The sequence below is a fragment of the Rhinolophus sinicus genome, chromosome 5 (assembly GCF_057876585.1).
Source record: "Rhinolophus sinicus isolate RSI-liver-muscle chromosome 5, RSI-T2T, whole genome shotgun sequence".
NCBI lineage: Eukaryota > Metazoa > Chordata > Mammalia > Chiroptera > Rhinolophidae > Rhinolophus > Rhinolophus sinicus.
Window position 1 is genome coordinate 18114231 of NC_142505.1, and position 19434 is coordinate 18133664.

Below are 19434 nucleotides of genomic sequence, written 5' to 3' on the forward strand. Positions count from 1 at the left end.
TTTTATAGATATTCATATTCTTCCTAATTCTTAGTGTTTAATTTTTCTTTTATTACTATACTAGTCTGTACTATACTAGGTATTCAGTACAGTTATTGAATAGAAGTAATGATTATGAGCATTCGTGTTGTGATGACTTTAACAGAAAAGGTGTTTTTTTTTCATTTTTTGCTTTCACTTTTAGAGTTGTGTGTGGTACAATATATGCGTATGCAAATGAATGCATTTATGTGTTTTAGATCCCATTTATCAGTTAAGGCAGTTTTCTGCTATTTCTGATTTGCTAAGTTTTTTTTTTCCTTTTCCATAACTGGGTATCAAATGTTCACATATTATTTTTCTGAATTTATTAAGATGATCATATGGTTTTTCTTAATTTCTTAAAAGTTAAAAAAAAGTTTTGTTTCGTTGTTTTGTCTTTGTTTTATAATCTATCTTCTCTAATATTGGTTACCATAGGCCTGGTATATCTGTTTGTGTTCTCTTCCTTTCACGTCTTGTGCCTTAGGGATGTGTTTGGATTTTAAAAAATATTAATTTGCGTCCCCCCAGTGGTCTCAGGCCGATGCGGCTGTGCCACTGTTTGGACAGCCGCCCGCGGAGGGCGCCTCTGAGGCTGGGATCCGAGGCTCAGTCCCGCCCCAAGCGCTCTCAGCTTGGTTGGCTCAGGAGTTGGGCCACAGCACCGCCCCTTCCTCCCAGCCCTGCCTTTTTCTACAGAACGAAGCTCAATAGAACTTGGTTGTTTTGCCTTTTACTCTGCGGGGAGAGAAGCAGACGAGAGGAGAAAATAATGAATGTCAAAGGAAACGTGATTCTGTGAATGCTGGCTGTCTCAACTGTAATTGTTGTGTTTGGGGAATAGATCAAGAGCCCAAAAGGCTCTTTTCTATGGATATATCACTCAAAAAACCCCAGAACTTGGTGACAGTGGCGGTCAGAAGGATTGGTGGTTTCCAAGCAGGTTTAAGAATGGGACCCACAGTTACCAAGGGGAAGAAGAAGACATAGACAGAGACAGGGAACAATGAACGGAAGACAGTGAAGAAGAGCTTCAGCTATCGGACTGGTTTCATCCACAGAAATGCCTAAAGCCTGAGATGCTGACTGGATGGCAGGATGGAAGGCCCCAGTTGTGTGGGAAGGCGCTTACCACAGTGCCATCTTAGAAAATTACTATGGCAAACAGAAAATTACTGTGGGTTTGTTGGGTTTTGCTATTGGAAGATACATTGAGCATTACTTGGGGGAGTGCTTAACATCTGCGAATAGGCACTTCATGACTGGCCACAAAGTCCTATTTTTACATCATGGTGGACGACGTCTCAGGTTGCCTTTGGTAGAGTTGGGTCCTCTGTGGTCCTTCAGACTGTTTGAGATCCAGCCTGAGAAGCGCGTTGTGACCCACATCCAGCATGAGGTCAACTTCCTCTTTTGCATGCATATGGACCAGGTCTTCCAGGACACCTCGGGTGGAGATGCTGGGCCAGTCGGTGGCTCAGCTACAGGCCTGGTGGTGCAAGGCAATCTTGACAAGTTCACCTATGAGGGGCAGAAGGAGGATTTTTTATTACCACGTGGGCATTTTTGGAGGAATATCCCTCCAGGTCATAAACATCACCCAGGAACGCTTCAAGGGAGTCCTCCAGGACAAGAAAAATGACATAGAAACCGAGTGGCATGATGAAAGCCACCTAAACAAGTATTTTCCTTCTCAACAAACCCACTAAAATCTTATCCCCAGAATGTTTCTGGGAATATCATACAGGCCTGCCTTCAGATACTAAGACTGTTAAGATATCTTGGCAGACAAAAGAATATAATTTTGTTAGAAATAATATTATTCTGACTACTTCCTTAGAAAAGTAAACTTAATTTAAAAACATATTAACAAAACACCAACCCCGCAAGTACGTACTATTCCTCCTTGTAACTTTGAGCCTTGTAGTTTGGAAGAATGAACCTCTGCTAATCACATGTGAATTCCCAGTGATTTCATATCTATTCTGGGTTTGGGGGAAATGCCATCAGCTGAACAACAACAAGAAAAAATTTTGTTGTCACAGGCAAAGTAAAAGCAGAAACATTCTACATGTGCCAGACAATGATGTACTGCAGAAAAGGGTGCTAAGGAAAGTGCTTGGCTTGACTCGAGCTCCCCTTGATTTCAGTGTGTTCCTATGTTTGCTGAGACTAAAGCGACACAGAGTGGCTTTGCAGCAGAACTCTTAGTGAGGCCACAGTTGACCTTGGCAATCAATCCCCAAAAGGTTTCAATAGCTGATTGCTTCAGGCTATTTGTAGTCCACGCCCTTTTCTCTCAGGATGTTGTTTGGCTTCTGTGCCAAAGATTGGTTGAGATTCTCAATGGATATCAAGGTAGTGAGCATTTGGAGTCACAGGCAAGCTGAATGAGCCAGCGGGTGCTTAGGAAGTGAAAACAAAGCCTCAAAGTGAGTTTGCTATGTAATAGCAAAGAGAGAGTGGAGAGAGAGGGGGCAGTGCCACCTCAGAGGAACACAGTACATGGGGTTGGCACTTAAATACAGCATGGATCCAGGCACTGAATGGGAGAGGGACAATGTAGATGGTCCCCAGCCTCCTCCATCCCACGACAACCAGCGTAGAGGGGACTTGAATGAAAGATGCTTCTTGTTTTGCCCAAGTCACATTCAGTCTGCCAGATTCTGCAACTTGTGTCTTCAGCTCCTTGGCTAGAGGAAGTGAATGGTGTCAGAGAAGAGAAAGGCCTACAGTGGATTGAAGAGACTTGCAAGGAGTTACATTTCCCAGACCTGGGCTTCATGACAGCAGTTATCAGCAAGTTCCGTGGCCACCGGCTCTAACCCTCAGGGTCCTTCAATCTATCCATGCCCCACTTAGAGGGCTGACATTGAGGAGTGGTTTGGAGGAAAAGCCCTTCCATCAAGTAACCTCTCATTTTTTCCTGCACTGTCTGTGCTACTGAGGTGCAACAACCGGACATATTTAATAAAATGGTTAATTGATTTTATATCAAAAGCAGAGGGGATGGCAATGGGAGGCCCCGTCCTCATGACTGAACAGCTTCACATTCAATTCCCTTCTCTAAGAGAAGTTATGAACTCCTACATATTATCTAAAGTTAAGCAATTCAGTATAAAGGAAGATAAGAGGCAACATTTACATGTATATATATACATGTATATATGTATATGTATATTTTACTTGTGTTCCAGTTTCGGTCATTTGTTTCCATTTTTAAGAGATTTATCTGAAGAACCACTGCACTGGCTTTGATGTTCTGTACAATGGGCTTCTCTGAGAAAATGAAACCAACGTTTTCTCTACCATTGCACTGTCTCCTACTCTTCACTTCTTGCTGAAAAATATCACAACCCAGCCAAACAAAACAAAAACCACCCAAAATTGTGAAGGAGTGGACTTTGTAAAAGAAAAAGGAGATCACATGTCAGTTAGGACTCTTGCTTCTCTGTAACTCAAGTTTCCTGGGATCCATTCTGGAGTAGAGAAAGTTAATGATTTAAGTCCTAAACCCAAGAAATGGTCTATTCTGAAAGAATATAGAAAAGGGCTGATGTTTACTTTTGAGGGGAATCTTGATTTTTTTTTATTCATTTCAATTTAAATCCCTAGTGGACAAACTAAAGATCTCATTAATAGTTATTCCTAAACATTTGAAAAAAAATAAAACTCCTGATTTACAATTAAAAACAAAACAAAACAAAACAATTAATTTGCAATATCTATTGTTTCACTACCAAGTTTAGTTCATTTATATTTTTTGTGATTATTGATACATTCGGATGTGTTTGTGCCATTGTAAACACTGGTTTCTATTTGTCCCACTTTTACTATGTTTTTCCCCCTTGTCTTAATTTTTTGAGATAGGTTGAATTTCTTTATTCCTTTATTTATATACCATTTTTTCTTTCTACTGTTTTAGAATTTACACACTATTATTTTACCGGTTTTCCTTGAAATTTTATCATGCATATTGAGCTTTAACAAATTTCAAGTTAACTGTTTTGATCCCCTTCCCAAACCCCAGTTGAATAATTTCAGTGATTCCCCTCCTGTCTTACACCCTCTTGTTCCTCATTTTAGTTCTGTCCTTGAATAAAATCTCAAAAGTTAGACATCTTTATTATTTTATGGAGACAATACTGTGTTGACTTACCTCTATGCTTATCGTTTTATTTATTCACCATGTCTTTTTGAATATCAGATATCTTTCTGGGATTGTTTTTCTTTCCCTAAAGCACTTTAAAAGCTCCTTGAATGTAGGTGTTTTGATGGTAAACTCTGTTTTTGTATACCTTTAAATGTATTTCATTCTTATTCTTACAGAACTTTTCTGGACACACAATTGAAAATTGAAAGCTATGATTCTCTCCCTGTTTTGAAGATATCCTGTTGTCCTCTGGCCCCACTGTTTCTGTAGAGAAACATACTGTCATTGTGATCATTATTCCTTTGTAGAGGATTTGAACTTTCTCTTTCATTGCTTTCAAGATCTTCCCTTTGGTGTTTGCAGTTTCACTATGATATGAGTACCTTTGAGTTTCTTTATATTTATCAATCTTGGGATACACTGACATCCATTGTGGAAAATTCACAGCCATTATTTTCTTCAATATTGCCTTTCTTTCGTTCTCTCTGTTCTGTCGTCTGGTACTCTGATTAGATCATTGTTTGACCTGATCTCCTGATGTCTCTCCTACAATTTCTATCCATCTTTTTTGTTGTCGCTGCACTTTGGGTAATTTCTTTGAATATATCTTTCAGTTTAATTATTCTCTTTTCTAGCTGCTTCACCATCCACAGAGTCTTTTAATTAAAAAATGATGTTTTTAATTTCTGGAGGATGCATTTTGTTTTCAAATCTGCCTGTTTCTTCTTTATAGTCTCTTGTTACTAGCATATCTTTGTGTTTTCATCATTTATGTCATTAAATATTTTATAACTAGCTGTTCTGTACTCTGTATCTGACAATTTCAAAATATATTTGACATTCTTGGAGATCTGAATGCATTGGGTTTTTTGTTTCTGCTAAGCTGCTCTCATAGTGGCTTGCCTTCTGTTGTGTTTGGTGATCTTGGATTATGAATTTGTTGCTTAATTTATCTGTGGGTGGCCTGAGGATATGCACTGGGAATGTTTCCTCCAGAGAGGATTTACTTTTGCTCTTTCTAGTAGCCAGAGGCACCATTGATCTGAGACCATTTCGTTGAGGGTCTTGGCTTAGAGAGGATCCCAGCTGTGGCTTTTCCCAAGTCGAGGAGAAACCTGGCCCAAGGCTGCTGATCATCTGCTCTCAAGACAGCCAACCCTGATGCTCCCAGCTGCCCATGGCTGACACCACATGGGCACATGTGTGGGGAGTGTTCCTTGGAAACCTCTGTGATTTCTTGTGAGATTTCTTTGACTTTAATTATCTAGAGTTTAATTGTTACAGCAGTAAAATTCCTCACCTCCCCCCCCCCCATTTTCCATAATACTAGAAGTGAAAGGACTTGAGAATATCTTTTTCCACCTTCACATTTAATGATAATTCTGCTGAATATCAAACAGGATTCCAAGATCTTTTTCTTTGTATTTTGAAAATATCACTCCTTTGTCTTTTTACATCCAGTGTTGCTACTGAGTACTCTGATGTGAATTTGATAGTTGGGGTTTTCTGCTTTTTCTCTCTAGAAGCTTTCAGATGTTTTTCTTTGATTTAAACTTTCACTATATTATGTCTAGGTGTGGCTTTTTCTTATTCAACCTTTTTGGCACTCTGGTAGTTCTTTCAGTCTGAAGTGTTAGTTCTTTCTTTAATTGTGGCAAATTCCTGGTTCTTATTTCTTAAATATTTTCTGGTCTCTTTTTATCCCTTTTTTTGCTCTGTGGAACTGCTGTGAGATGGATGTTGACACCTCTGTTTTATCACATTTTTTTTCCATGTTTAAAATCTGGTCCTGTTGCTTTCAGTGAGAGTTGCTTTGATTCTGGCTCACCAATTCATTCTGCTGTTTTATCAATCCTTTAAGTGCCCTTTTGCAAAACTTATTTTTCAAGCCCAGTATTTTCAATTGGTGGTTTGGCTTCTTTCGACTCCACATTTCCAATAGCCTCCCATAGTTCAATGAGGCTGTTTAAACTATTTGTTTTAAATTTTTGTTCTTTTTCTTTTTCCCCACTAGGTTTGCTTCTACCGGTGTAAATTGTTCCATTCTTTTTTCTCTTTCATAGCACACAAGCTTCTCTAATATCTGATTCTTTTCATTGCTGTGTACGTTGTATTTCTTTGTGATGTTTAACAGCTTTGACTGTTTTCTACCTGGGAGACAGCCAGAAGCTCGACATTTGCCGGTCTCCCCCAGATAAGATAGCTTGTTGGGGAAGGTGCTCTCAGGACTCAAGGGCCTGCAGCTTGGGTCCCTTCACTCTCGGTCTTTCCCCGCCTTCCTCCCAAGGACTTGACCTGAGTTTTTGTTGACTCTGCATGGCTCTGGGCTATGGAAAAGTGTTGAGGTGGGGAGTAGGAGTGGCTGGGGGGGTGGGGGTTGGCTAGGGGGGGACCGGAGGGGGGCCCATCGTACTTGTTCCTGTTGGTGACTCACCCAAGCAGGTACTGCCTTGATATCACTGCTCTCCTTCAGGTTGGTGCTTTTGCTTACGTGGCAGTAATGGTGACCTGGGTGGCTCAGTTAGAGGACTCCCCTTGAATCTGCTCCTCTTCTGTGGCCCCTAATCCTCTCCCGCCCCAGCCTGTCCCTACAGGTGGGAACCCTTTCTTCTCTACTCTCAGAGTTTCTCAGCTCTGTTGCTTTTCAGTGGCATCTCTAGGATTGGCTCCAAGGAGGGAGCCGGAAGATGTGCTGTTCTCTACCTTGTCCAGAACTGGAAGCAGAGATCCAAAATTCATAGCTTTGTAAATCAATAATCCCATCCTTTGCAGAAAGTATAAGACATTTCCATTTGATGACGTCCTGTGGAATGTGTGGTCTTTGTGCTTAGAACCCGGAGCATTTGAGCCTCACATGGATATAATCTTAAACCGTCTTAGGGGAAGTAATTACTGTTTTTATGTGAAGTCTGAAAAATGATGAAATAACTCTGTATCCTCTACATAGTATGATGGCAATCGATCATGTGAAGATCTGAAAGGAGTCCATGTTTTGAAAGTTTTATGATCAGTGGTGAATGCTTCATTTAGGCATCTGTCATACAGTTCCTGGAGTTTGAACTTCTTGAGGTTAATGCAGCATTGTCCCTGATTATCATAAACATGAAGCATAGACTAAACTAAGCATAATGTCTAATCCTGAGTGTGTGTGCGTGCATGTGTCAGTAATGGAATATGCAGTAATATTGAGTTACTCTCAGCAGTTAATTACTAAGAGCTTTCTGAAACACTATTTAGATTTGTAATAGGTTGTTAATTCTTATTTAATATGGTGGTAGGATTGCTCCTCATCCATGTTACATTTTGTTGGGTTTTGAATTATGGTTCCCCCAAATAATTTTAGTAGTTGTGTAGTTTGTTGCTTTTGCTCACAGAACAAATTTATGTATCTTTTCAGATAACCTAACGTTAAGCTTCTTGAGGGCAGGAATTGTTACCTGTTTACCAGTGTATTCTTAGATTAGCATCTGGCATATAGTACAGTTGCTAAATATTTGTGGAGGTAGTAAGCATTATAATCCCCTGTTTCAAAGATGTTCACACTGGCAGAGGAAGGTCAGTCAGAAGGGTCGATGGGTTAGTTAGGAATTGTGTTCATCTGTGGTCAATAGAACTGCATAAAGGTGGAGTCACCCACTATTTCTCAAATTTGGCTGCAATTTCAATCACCTGGGGAGCCTGGAAAAACTATTAATACCTGGGTCTCAAGCCCAGAGATTCTGATTTAGTTGGTCTAACTGCATGCTGGGGATTTGGAGTTGAAAGAAGTCTCTAGGTATATGAGTCTGCTTCGGTTCCTATAACGTGATATCACAGACTGGGTGACTTAAATAATAGATCTTGATTTCTCACAATTCTGGAGGCTGGGAAGTCCAAGATGAAGGTGGTAGCACAGTAAGTTTCATTCTGATGCCTCTTCTCTTGGTTCGTTGGTGGCTACCATCTTGCTGTGGGCACAAAGAAAGTGAGCTTTCTGGCATCTTTTCTTATAAGGATGCTAATCCTGCCATATCCAAGCCCCACCTTTTTGACCTCATTTAACCATAATTTCTTCCTTCTAGGCCCTTTCTCCAAAGACAGTCACATTGGGGGTTTGGGCTTCAACATGGGAATTTTGGGGGGACAATTCAGTCTATAACCCTAGGTGATTTGAATGTGTAGGGTTTATTTTTATGTCACATAAAAGAGGTAAGCTCTTCAGGTTGGTTTGAGGTTCCACAGATTTCAGAGAACCAAGCTCCTTCTAACTTTTTGCTTCACCATCCCTAGGGTCTGGCCATGTCCAAGAGAAATTTTGGAGTTCTGGCCACCATATCCATCTTCTCAAAAAGAAAGTAGAGGAGGGAAGGAGTCTAATATATCATTGTTCCTCATTAGCTAGAACTTAATCACATGACCACATCTACCTGAAAGGAAGATTGGGAGATGTATTTTGGCTTAGTGTATCGGGCCCAGCTAAATATTGGAGTTTTCTTGATTTTAGAGAGAAGAGAAAATGGATAGGTAGTCAGCTGTCGGTGCTCCACCTGGTTTCAAACCATGATGAGTTCATGAGCTCCAAAGCTCAGGTTGCAGCCCTTGGTTTCAACCTAGTAATTGTTCCACTGTTGCCAGTAAAAATGGGTGTGGGGGCAGAGCCCCAGAAAGTAGTTTACAGGCTATCGGCCTCACGTGGAGGGGTGCTGGCTCGGGTGGTAGATGGCCATCAGCTGGGGCTGGTTGGCCATCAGCTGTAGCCATTGAGCCATTAGCCACTAATATAACTGCTGCGGCTACGAAGGAGAGCCGAGGAGAGTGGAGGAGAGTGAAAGAGAGTCGTCGGTGGATTGCAGACAAAACGGACAGCAGGTCGCACGTCCAGTGAACGCAGCCTCCAGTGAGACCGTAGTGGTATGACTCCCCTACCTATGGCTCCGTGGGTGTTCCTTTTTGGCCTCACCATATCCTGCGTTCTTGTATGGGGAGCGGGAGCAGAGACCCCGCAGGCCTCCCTGCACGACAATGGGACATAGATATTAGGAAACAGCTGGTGGATGTATGCAATACATGTTTGGAAGATATGTTTTTTTTTGTCTTTTCCTGTCTCTTAGGCTTGCTACATCAGTAAGAGCTGATTTGCTTCATTATAAAGTAGGGTCATGGGAACCCATGAACTTGAAGTAGACAGGTAGATGAGTGTATGGTCCATAAGCAGGACATGTTTCAATTCTTACTGCTATTTTGTTAGCATTTGACATAGTTGATTACTCCCTCCTTTTTTAAATGTTCTCTTTTGGGAATCTGGGTTTCCTCCTACCTCTCTGTCTTATTTCCTGTGTCTCATTTGCTGTTTAATGTTAGAATTCCTCATGTCTGGGTCCTAGGCCCACTCTCACCCTGCCTCTCCATCTTCTCCTTGTATTCTGTTTCTATCTCATCCATGCCTTTGGCCTCAATGGCTACTTATTTATAGATGATTTTAACTTTATATCTCCAGCTCAGACCTCCTCTGGGCTCCAGATCCATTCATCCAATTGCTAATCGACATCCCTTGGACATTTGAAAGGCATCTGAAGTGCAACAGTCCTAACGCTAACTTCCCTGTTCGTGATCAAGTCTTGCCAATTGCACCCCTGCAGTAATTGTGCCACCTTCACCCTGGTCTAGACTATTGCCAGGAACACTGAAGTTTTTTCCAACACCTTTATTAAGGTATAATTTACACACCATAAAATGTACTCATTGCAAGTGTACAATGCTGTAATTTTTAGTTAATTTATATAGTTGTGTAACTATCACCACAATCCAGTTTGAGAACATTTCTATTACCAACATAATTCCCTCTAGGCAGCTTGTAATAAATCCTGATTCCATCCTCTGCCCCAGACAGCCCCTGATCTGCTTTTTGGCTCTATAAATTTCCCTGTTCTGGACATTTCATATAAATGAAATCATGCGATATATAATCTTTTGCATCTAGCTTCCTTCACTTAGCTGAATATTTTTGAGGTTCACCTGTGTTGTATTAATAGCATGTATCAGGATTCCATGATATGGACATGTCACATTTTGTTTATCTGTTCACTAGGTGATGCACATTTTTGTCCTTGGGAACTCACTTACTAAGTCACATTCTATTTTCTTCTTATCATCAGACATTTCCCACAGTTCTTGTTTTCTGTTTTAGTGAATATCTGATTGTCTGTTGGTACCATTCCTTCACCCCCTCCCATCAGAGCAGCGCTCTTGTCTGTCCCTGCCCCCCACCATGTATCCTTAGCGTTTGGCACATAGTACTTAGCACAGTGTAGGTACTCAGTTAAAAAAAAATTTCTTTAAGAAATCGGTGAATTCTTGGGATTGAAACTTAGTTTTGGAACCAAAGCTAACATCTTCAAAAAGTTGGGCTTATATAGATTCTCTTTTCTTTACCAATAACATGAGTAAATATATCTGCTTTATCCACATCCAAGATGCTGTGCACAACTGACCACATTGAGAACCAGGTGTGAGTCTTTTCCAAATCATATTTCCATGGCACCTCCAAAAAAGAGCAAATACAGGCTCTTGTGTTAAGTTCTGTCTTGTTGGCATTGTAGCCAATTAATGAAACTGCTGATACGATGCAATATGAGCATCAGATCCGGTTCACCGTCTGCACTGAGAAATGTGATACGTACTTTTGGAAGTTCTTGTTTTATAACCAGACAGCCCTGTAGGCATAGAGACACCGGGATGGTCTGCATTAGCCAGCCTTCTCCTTCTGCAGAGGTGGGCCTCACAGCTCAGAGCGGATCAAATACCTTGTCGCAAAAGTGAGAATCACTGGTTCTCAAAGTGTGGTCCTACCAGCTGCAGCAGCCGCCGCAGCCTCACCTGGGAACTTGTTAGAGATTCAAATTCTGGTGCTCCACCCCAGCCCTCCTGAATCAGAAATTCTGGTGGAGGGCCCCAGGAAGCTAACAAGTTTCTCACAAATTTCCAGGTGATTCTGATGCAGCTCAAGTTTGGAAAGCACAGGTCTAGGCCACAGGCCTCTCACCACCAAATCACACCTGCCATTCTATGCTGTCTCCCCTGGGGAAAAAGAAAGGACACTTTGATGCAGGGACAGTGGAGTTTAGGGCCTGACTCAGTTGGAGATGTGGGGGAATGCTGAGCCTAGAGGCCTTCTTGTGATCTGAATTGCTTTCCCTGGTTGCTACAGACCTGCATCCTGTCTCGTCTCTCTTCATTTTGGTGGGTACTGGGCTAGAGGTGCCCGCTCAACTTTACCCTAGGGCTTTAGCGAGCAGCAGAATCTTTTCCCGTGTGACTTAATGTGTGTATTCAAGTTTATAGTACAAAGCAGGGACATGAATCAAAACTCAGCCCGTCTCAAGGATCCCCAGTTAAGTGCCCTGCCTTGTGAATGGCAAGCATGAAAATGTGAGTCGTGAGCTTTAAGACACATCTTGATATCTTACAATTTCCTTAAAATGGTGTGAAGTTCTCACCTAAAAGTACAGGAAACTCAGTAGTTCCGAAGGTGAGGAGGCAATATTCTGCAAGCCTGTATTAATACTTGCGAGGGCTCAGTTCTTTTGGTATTAAATCACCTAGTCCTTACAAGTAGATCGAATCTCATCATAGATCAAATCCAAGCTTTGTGCATCAAACCTTGCATTAAAAAGTTTGCTTTGACTTATGCTGGTGCTTCATCAGGGGTTCCCGAGGCAGCAGCCACTTGGGCTGGCTGTCCTTCATCTTCAGGTGCTTTATTCAGCCTGGCCACTTGGGCCGCTCTGCACGTAGGCACCTGCATAATGCTGCTTGATGATCCGATTATACAGGAATTCTGTGCTAGGTGACTTTGTAACTTTTCTTTAAATCTGTCTCAAAAATACTTCCAAAGTGACAGAGCCAAGAAATCCACCGACTGGGCTGTTGTGATATAAGAGCTTTCAGACCAAGACAAAGTGAGGGTCGGTTTGTACTTAAATAATATATTCCGATCATTGTATGGGCACGTAGAGGCTCAGATGTTTGCCAAGGGAATGACGGGTTAGGGGCAGTGGGGGAAGATTGACAGACTAGCAGAAAAGCAGGGTGATGAGTAACACCGAAAGGCTGCGTCCTGACTCTGGTTTTGCACTGGCTCTTATGTCATAAAGTGACTTAGGGAAACTTTGAAATTCACATTCCTGATTTTCCGATCTCATCCACAAGGGTTCTGATCCTCTAGGTATGAGATGGAATCCATATTTTTAACAAGCTCCCCAAGGGATTCAGAAGCAGGAAGCAGCTGACCCAAACTGTAAGAAATATTCTTTTTAGAAGGCAAGGCATTTCCGTATTCTTTTTGAAAAGAAAACTGTATCGATTGTCTTTTAATTATATTTATGGATGTTTTTACTTTAGAGTTGTTTTCACTTTTTATTTAGAAATATGTGCCAGTACTTTTTTTTTAATGGTTTTGCCTCTCGTATGATGCCTTCTCCACTCTAACAGTGTAAAAATATTCACCCATAATTTATCCTAATTACATGTTATATAATTAATACAAATATAAAGTATATTGTATGTATAATTCTATATTATATAATATTACATATTATATTATTAAAACTAAGACCATCTATTTTTTTAAAAAAATTTAAATCTTTAACATACCAGACATTTGTTTTGCTACAAGGTGTAATGAAAGAATGTGATCTATAAAATTTCTATTTTTAAATGTTTGATTTTTTTTTTGTTTTTTTTGTTTTTTTAGCCATTTTTTGGAAATGTTCCATGTACATATACAAAGTCACAATTTTTCACTGGGGTATATAATTATTTGTAAGAAATAATTTGTAAAACAAAGAAATTATTTGTAAACCTTAAAATAAAACTTGTGCTTATATTGTTTTGAATCTATATATTCTTATTTGTTTTCTGCACATCTGGTAAATGCTGGGTGATAGGAGGATTTGAAGTCTCCCAGTCTGATTGATGGTATTGTTTATTGTCTTCTTGTATTTCTATCAGTTTGCTTTCTGTATTTTTGACTGTATTTTTGCATCTTCACAGTGAAAACTGTATTTTAATCAACACACGATATCTTAATAGTTTAAAAGCCATGGGTTCTAGAGCTAGACTGCCTGGGTTAAAATCTAGCTCCATTGTTTTCTCTCTGTAAGATGCTGAGCTCGTTGGTAACCTGTCTGCACTTAAAGTTTTTCATCTTTAGAAAGGGGTTATGATCACATCTACTTCCTGGGACTGCTGGGAGATGTAAATGAGTTCATATGTGTGCAGAACACAATGCATGACACGTACTCTGTTTCCCCCAACATGAGACCTAGCCGGACAATCAGCTCTAATGCGTCTTTTGGAGCAAACATTAATGTAAGAGCCGGTATTTATTATATTATATTATATATTATGTTATGTTATATTATTATATTATATTATATTATATTATATTATATTATATTATATTATATTATATTATAATGTAAGACTCCATCTTATTTTACTGTAAGACCTCATCTTATAGTAAGATAAGATGGGGTCTTATATTAATTTTTGCTCCAAAAGACGCATTAGAGCTGATTGTCCGGCTAGTTCTCATTTTCAGGGAAACACAGTAGAAGGTGCTCTGTAAATATCAGCCATCCTTTTTATTAATGGCTCACTTTATATATCTGTCAGATGTCTGAAGGCTAGCATAATAGTTCTGCTATAGACAGGTCACATTGAGTTTTTCTGATATATTGAGATTGAACTTGTTGCATTGCATGCCTGAATATGTTTAAAAATGGATTGAGTCCTCATGTAATAGCATATATTTGTCCCATGGTTGATGATGGGCCCTTAGGGCTCTATCACAATTTAGTACCTTCTAGGAGTGTTGAAATCTGTACCTCTTAGTGATTTGGGGGATGGTGGTGGCAATAGTGGAAATCTCTGGTCACAGAATTGAGTAGCTGAGAGATGCACGGAGGCATTGCACCTCTCCAGCCATTGCCTCAAATTCCATGGTTTGAGATGATTACAGACTTGAGAGCTTGGCTAGGATTGAGGTTGCCGTCAGGTGCTATGCCTTGGAACCTGTCCTGCGGTTTTGATGCTAGGATCCAGAATGTTTCTCTCCAGGAAGTTTGGTTATCATGAGAGAAATTCTGGAAGATTTGTTGTTCTTTTCCAAGCCAGAAACCCTAAGGCTTTGAGTGTGAACTCTCCTGAGGTGAGGAGACCACTGCGATCAAGGTGTTACAGTCCCACCTGCAGATGCGTAGACTCCCTCTCTTATGTGACACGGGCAGCTCCAAGGAGGTCGCTTTTTGGAGAATTTTAATATGTTGGTCTCTGAAGATGAGAAGGGCTCAAATAATGATCAACAGATGATATTTCTTTTAAAGACGTAAGGTAAACTTGGGAAAACACATGCACCATTTGCTATCCCCCCTCCCTTGACATACTGAGTATGTTTCGCTTTGCTGAATTTTCCCTGAGTTTTTGTTTTCTGTCAGCCATAGATTGAAAGTTTTAGAAACATGGTGATTCTAGATCTCAAAAGTGGTGGTATTTTGCGTGGTTGTGGGCAGAACGGAATTGGAAGGCAGCTAAAACCTCAAGAATCAGCATGCACAGCGCTGGAAAGAACTGCTCCTTGCAGCTGTGTGCCTGCACCAGTCGAGTCCTCTGGTGGCGTGGGACTCTGCTGGAGGGGAGGAACCTTAAGGCAGAGAAACCCAAGCCTTTGCAAGAGGCTTAAGTCCCTTCACTGCTGTTTGGTGTGTTGGTGGGATGGTGACTGGGATTCTGGGAGAGTTAGACAGTAAATAATTTCACCCAGTGAAGGGTCTTAAGCTGCAGAAGAAAGTCACAGTCATCACTGGCCAGGACAAGGCAGGGCGTGGCAGCCTGAGCGAGGCCAAGTCCAGTGGGTTCCAGCAGTTTGGAGCAGGTGCTTCTCAGAAGGCGGAGTGTGTGGGGGAAGGTGAGGCAGGTCCCACGAGGCTGAGGTCCTTGTTTCCCTTTCACGTGGGGGATGTTGCCCCTGGTAGGCAGGTGGCCTCGGTGGCTCTGGCCCTAGTGTCTGAGCCTCCCAGGGAACAGAAAGAGTCCTGACACCCTCTTGGGAATAACAGGAACGTGAGTCTGAAAGGTGTTCTGCTCACTCATCAAGGAGAAGGCGATAACCTTCTGTCCTCAGGCCCTTTACTCCTGCATTTTAATTTTCGCTTCTAAATGTAGATGAAATGATTTAGCTTTTTGTCAGGAGCAGCCTGTCTAGCAAAAGTTCCTCTTCAAAAGATTTATTTCACTGTATTTTTCTCTTTGTCGTTCTCTTGTCATTTGGTTGTAATTTCTGCCTGTCGGCAGCAATGAGCTGCTTCCTCAGGGCCTCCCCCCCCGCCCCCCCCCCATCATTACCCCTGTATTTCTGCTCTTGCTGGAGTTTGGCTGATGGTGGCTGGTGTGCTCCTAGGCCCTGTTCATCTCCCCTCCCAAAATAAAGATGTATGTTTTCAACTTGGAGGTCCTAACGTTGAACCTTCATGAAACTGTCAGGTAGCTGTGGGAGGCGGCTGGTTAAAAGGCTACCGGTGTAGACAAGTGACCATCAGAGATGCAAGACTTGGAAAGCAGCGGTGGTAAAGGTCACCTCTTTTGTGTGTGAGCATGAAAGGGAGTGAGTAAGAGCATGCGCCAGTAAGTGGGAGTGTGTGTGCACACGTGTGAGAATGTGTGTACAGCGCGTGAATGTGTGAGTTCGAGTGGATGTGGGTGCATGGGTGTGAGCCTGCATGAGTATGCGTGCGAGTATGTGAGTGCACGTGTGCAGGTATGAGTGTCCGTGTGAAGATCGGTATCTGTATGTGAGTGCGTGTGTCTGCAGTGTAAGTGTCAGTGTGTGTGCACTGTGTGTTCTTTCTAGAGCCGTGGGGTTGGTCTGAAGGATAGTAGAAGGTAGTGGCTTGTCCTCAGCACATCCAAGGAAAGGGCCTGCCATTTGCCATGGCTCCCAGCTTTGGAATCGGACAAGGGTGCCATCAAGAAGCTGGCCGATGAGAATCACGATGGCTGTCTTCATGGGGTTGTTTTCTCTTTTCTCCAGCACGTTCTTTGGTTTGTTAACATAGCAAATAGGCTCTTTGTATACAATTAAGTTCACCTACACATCAGTGAATTGTACACTAAAGCTCAACACTAAAAAGAACACCATAGAAATTAGGTTTGCCTTGTTCATTTCTCTAGCAGGAAAGCCCTTTAAGACAGGATTTTATCTGGCAATTTCACTTGGTTTAATGAAGCCTAATCCAAAAATATTGTTAACTTTTCTATTTAGAATGAAAGCTGTGACTTTCAGACATAGCTGCAAGCTCTAAACAGCAGTGCCTGACAGAGCCACGACCCTACAGGAAACCAAAAGTAATTTCTTTCCTCCCCAGGGATGTGACCAACAGAAATTGCCCTTAATGCCGTATGGACAGCTCTTACCTGTATATGACACAAGCTAACTTGACTTTCAAAGTCCATCCTAAAAGAACACTTTGTTTAATCTGTTGCAGTGTTTTAATCAGTCTCTCATCGCTCCCCACCAAATATGATAGAGTTTTTATCTCCTTAGGAAAGGAGTAAATTATTGATGACCTTCCTTAATGCACATGGTTCAAACCTGTGCATTTGCATTTAAACTATTTTAGGAGGTAGTGGAAGTATGTTTCCCCCGCCCACCCCCCCACCCCATCGGAGGCAGGAGGTTAGAATTAAGATGTCAGTTTGAAACAGGTAATGTGAAAAGTCATTAATATGTCCCCATATTCTGCATAATGTGACAGCAATTGGTTCGTCTGTCGTCCATTTTGGAAAAAACAACAGCATCCAGTTCATTTCTTTGTACCAGCTTCTGAAGAATATCCTTTGCAAATACATGGTTAGTTGTTGGCACAGGATGCATATGGGAGGCTGCCTGCAGGAGAGGGGAAGGCTAACAGGTTGCGGTCGCTAAGTTGGTGGAAGCAGCAGGGAGAAAGGTTACACCCGCTCTCCCTTCCAGCCTCTCTCCCTTCCAGCCTCTCTCCCTTCCAGCCCACTGCATGTGCCTTTTCCTTGAAGCCTACGCAGGTTGCCCTCTTCCTTTTCTACTTCCCCCTGTGCAAAGGTGGCATGTTTATTAGCGGGGGATGCCATTGCTTGGTGGGGGGGGGGGTAGGGGGGTGGGCACGCAGAAAGTGCTGTGGTTGGAGCCAAGTTTCCTTTCCTATGCAGGTGAGGATTTTAGCTGCTAATGCTGGGACTTGCCCGGAGTGATGTCTGCACGGCTACACAGTGACATTAAATACAAGTCAGGCTGAAACCATGGACTCCTAAAGAGAAGGCAGGGTCAGCACTTAAATGTTTGACCATTGGCAGTTCAGAAGTGACCCTAGTTCTCTCATCGAAGGTGTTTGGTTTTCACCCCACAAAAAGGAGTGGGAGCAAATTTCAAGCAGAAGGACCTGAAAATAGAAATGTAAAAAAAGATTTTTGGTGCATCCGTTAGGCGACTTACTGTAACAGCTTGGTTTTAGTGGCCTCATGAAACTGCTCCTTCATGCAGCAGTCTGCTGTGGGTGTTTCTCAGCAGGTGACTCTCCCGGGGGGTGATTTAGGGACCCAGGCTCCTTCCCTCTTGTCTTTGCCATGCCCATTGTGGGGTTCTAACTTGCCCTGCATGTTGTCCCCATTCCAATGTGTATGTAAAAGTGAGTGAGTGTGTGTGTGTGTGTGTGTGTGTGTGTGTGTGTGTGTGTGAAAGGAGGGTTGAGGGGAGGGAGGGAGGGAGGGAGGGAGAGAGAGAGAGAGAGAGAGAGAGAGAGAGAGAGACTGTTATGGGTCAGGCCTGCATTACTTCTGCTCAGACTGTTGGCTAAAGCTCAGTTAAATGGTCACATCCTAATTGCGAGGAAAGCTGGAACTATATTCTGTCTTCTGGAAGACAAGGACGGATTTAGTGATGAGCTCTTAGGTTAGGCCAGTGCTTCTCAAACTTGAGTTGCCTCTGTATCACCTGGAAGCTTCTCAGAACACAGTTTCCGGGCCCCTGCCTCAGAGTTTAGGTTCTGCTGGCCTTGGGTGTGGCCCCATAATTTACATTTCAAACAAGCTACCAGGTGGTGGGCTAGGAACCAGGCTTTGAATAGTTCGGGTGTGAGTATGACTCATTTTTGTGTCTTGATTTATCCACACTAATGGTGAAAACCAGAAGTATATGTTTATTGTAGTGACTCAACAGATAGGGGGAAGGAGAGGGATAAGCTAGGGAGTCTTGACCAGGCCGTCTGGAATGTTAAAAATAATTTAAAGTGGCAGATTTCTTAGAGGAATTGGAGTTTTGGAAGATGGAGACCTGGGCGGTTAGGTGCTAATGAGATGGCTGCACCTTGGTCTGTGGGAGGGCGATGGCAGGGACCTCTGGTGCTAGGAAAGGGCAGCTCTGTTAACTCTGGGGCAGGAAAGTTTGGAGAAGAAAGTACCTAAGTCGGTGCAGGAGAGGTGACAGGGAGAGAGTGACAAGGGAGGACTTGCATGAGAATCAAAGGCGAGTTGCTGATTGCTAGAGTGAACGGAGCCTGGACCTTGGCCACAGATGAGCGGGGCTTGGGTTTTGAGTTTCTTCGAGTCTCAGGATACCTGTGAAATGGGGATAATCTGTTGGGTTTCTGTGAGAATGAATTAGGTCGGAGGTTTGTAAACTTTCTTGGTTCGTGGTACTTAATTGGTTAAAAAAATTCAGCAGTTTCGTTTATTAGGCAGTTAGCGTCAAACAACTTCATGTACATTTATGTCCTAACAACTCAGTAGCCATTTGAAAAAATAATAAACATAAATGAAAAGAAGTATGTTTCTATTTCTGTTAAATAATCACAGTTACTCAGCGATGCGATGTGTGCTCCTGCAGGCACTGGAATGCTTCTCAAACCTTGGAACCTCATTGGGCATTGCCGCCCTTTCTTCCTGTTCCACGGTGATGCTTGCTTTTATTCCCAGCACCTGGCGAAAACCCAGCTTTGCAATGATACGATGTCATTGTAAGGAATGCAGTGCAGTCTAATATCAAAAGTGTGACAATACCTGCGTTAGTAGCATGCATGGTATCTATGCTATGCTGAGGATCGCTGTGTTCCCCTCAAATGTAAAATATTTTGCAGCGCCTGGTGAGTTCCCAGTAGTGAGCCCCAGGAACTGTGGTGTATGGATTGGAAACTGTGGAATTTGATAGTCCCCCCCCTCCATTCATTCATCGAATAATGTTAACTGAGTATCAT

The 19434-nt window shown here is 42.2% G+C and overlaps 1 protein-coding gene and 1 pseudogene across 3 annotated transcripts in view; both read left to right on the plus strand.

Moving 5' to 3' along the window:
• OSBPL10 (oxysterol binding protein like 10) overlaps positions 1–19434 on the plus strand; it is a 324252-nt gene that overhangs the window by 137570 nt on the left and 167248 nt on the right. The gene's annotated exons all lie outside the window — the stretch shown is intronic.
• Positions 539–1869, plus strand: LOC141567187 (N-acetyllactosaminide alpha-1,3-galactosyltransferase pseudogene; annotated as a pseudogene).